The 2,351-nt window shown below is 37.0% G+C and overlaps 1 non-coding gene across 1 annotated transcript; it reads left to right on the forward strand.

Moving 5' to 3' along the window:
- The first annotated feature begins 1,930 nt into the window (after positions 1-1,930).
- LOC126002596 (small nucleolar RNA SNORA51) lies at positions 1,931-2,063 on the forward strand. The gene has a single exon (XR_007493280.1). It is a non-coding gene; the product is annotated as a small nucleolar RNA SNORA51 (small nucleolar RNA).
- The last annotated feature ends 288 nt before the right edge of the window (positions 2,064-2,351 follow it).

A 2,351-nucleotide genomic window follows, 5' to 3' on the forward strand; every position in this document is an offset into this window, starting at 1 on the left:
TTTCTAAAATGTAATTAAAATAAAACTGGATTTTGGGGCTGGAGAGATAGCATGGAGGTAAGGCGTTTGCCTTTCATGCAAGAGGTCATCGGTTCGAATCCCAGCGTCCCATATGGTCCCCCGTGCCTGCCAGGAGCAATTTCTGAGCATGGAGCCAGAAGTAACCCCTGAGCACTGCCGGGTGTGACCCAAAAACCACAAAAAAAAAAAATTAAAAATAAAACTGGATTTTAGGGACTAGAGAGATAGTACAATAGGTAATATCAGTACCTTACATGTAGCCAGCCTATGTTCAATACCCAGCATTCCATATGGTCCCCCGAACTCCATCTGAGGACAGAGCCAAGACTAACCCCTGGTCATCAATTGGGTGTGTCCCAAAAATCTGAGTATGTGTGTTTCAATATCCCTGAAATTGGCAAAAATAAATTTGATGAATAAAAACTTTTAGAGAGAAAAAAACTAGAGAGAGAGCTAATGAAGCTGAGCACATGCTCTGCCTGTTGGAGGCCTGGGTTCAATCCTGACACCAATCCCAAGAACTACCATGAGGGAGCTCTAAGCACAGAGCCATAGGTGACTTTGAGTACTGTTAGAATTGGGTAAAACATTATAGAGAAAATAAAGAATGGAAATTTTCAGTAATCAAAGAGTAGTACACAAAAATCATACATGAGTAAATATGCACTTCACACATGTTTCCATCTGTTTTTCATAGTGTAGCCCAAATAGGCCTTCATTCTGGAACCTGAAGGCATTGCCAGAAATGACACCTATGCACTGAGTCAAAAGTAGACCCTGAGCACTACCAGATGTTATGCAAAAACCAAACCCAATACCAATAAAGAATTCTTTTCTACTCTTTTTTACAACCAAACCAACATTATTTGATACAAATTTTATTAGCTATAAATGAGTAATAATCCATTTACTTGAAGCATCATGGAATATTATTAAACCCAGGTAAATTAGATATTGAATCATCTATTAAAAATATAGAAAGGCCACAGCTATAGTTCAGACCTCAGGGAAGGTAACAAAATTAAGAAGTTGAAATATATATTTGGTTTAATTGTTAACCAAAATAATTTATTATATCAAAATTAAATATCTTTATCTATTATGGCTTTTATTGTCCCTTGTCTACATTAATAATAATAGAAAGAAAATGTGTGCCATGAATAGAGAAAATTATGAAAAATAATATGATTTCCTACACTTTTTTGCATTCTATTCTTCGTATGCTTATGATGAGTAAGAGAAAAGCTGGGCCTTTCATGGATTTTAGAGTTGAGAGGAGTTTCTGACCAAAGCATACATAGGACTGGTATTTTGCATAATCTTGCTCTTCATGATGTGTATCTTCAGGGCTGTGTACTCCACACTCTCTGTACTCTATACATGCAAACAATGTCTTGTGAGGCACACAAAAATTCCTCCCATCCCAGAAAGAAAAACCTAAGTGTCCAGCAGCCAATTCAAGTCTAACAAGATATAAACCTTTTTCTTCTATAGGCCCAAGAGGTTTCTCTCAAAATGAACAAGTTCACAAACCTAGGAAAGGTTCTGACCCTGACCAAATGCTAATTACTCAAAGCACAAAGTAGTCTTTAAGAAGAACATAGATGATGACACTCAGAGTGTCTCTACAGTCGTGTGCTGCTGTCTGGGATTAACTACTTTTCTACAAAGTGACCTGCTTCTAAATGAATGGTCCCAGAGAATACAGGCCAAGGTCAAGTTTGAGGAAAATACAAGGCCATCAAGAACAAATAGTAGAAAGCCTGTCTAGAGTACATGCCTGTGTGAGGTGGGGAGGAAGGACACTTGGAATATTGGTCATGGGAATGTTGCACTGATGAAGGATTTTATATATATATATATATATATATATATATATATATATATAAAATAAAAATAGAAAAGATAAGGCCTCCCAATTCTTACCATAGACTGTGTTCTGTACACTGACTGTATAGAAAGAGGAGGTACAGTAAATGCACCCCATATATACCTCCACCCAAGCCCTTTGCCTGGTCTGTATTGTGAATTGGGGGACAAAAATAAAAGAACAAATGGTTCTTTCAGAAGCTGTGATTTTAATTCTGTTTTCTTGGGTATTCTGAAGAAACAGTAGAATTGGCAGAAATTTTCCTTGCACACAGCCACCCAAGTTTGATCTTTGACACCTCATATAGTCCCCTAAGCCCACTAAGAGTAATTTCTAAGTGCAGGGCCAGGAGTAGGCCTTGAGCACTCTGTGTATGGCCCCTCAAAAACAAAACAAAACAAAAATCTGGAAGATATAAATATAATTTTAAAAATTCATGGTTCAAGAATTTCTCAAATAG

This window comes from Suncus etruscus, chromosome 2, assembly GCF_024139225.1.
Source record: "Suncus etruscus isolate mSunEtr1 chromosome 2, mSunEtr1.pri.cur, whole genome shotgun sequence".
Lineage (NCBI taxonomy): Eukaryota > Metazoa > Chordata > Mammalia > Eulipotyphla > Soricidae > Suncus > Suncus etruscus.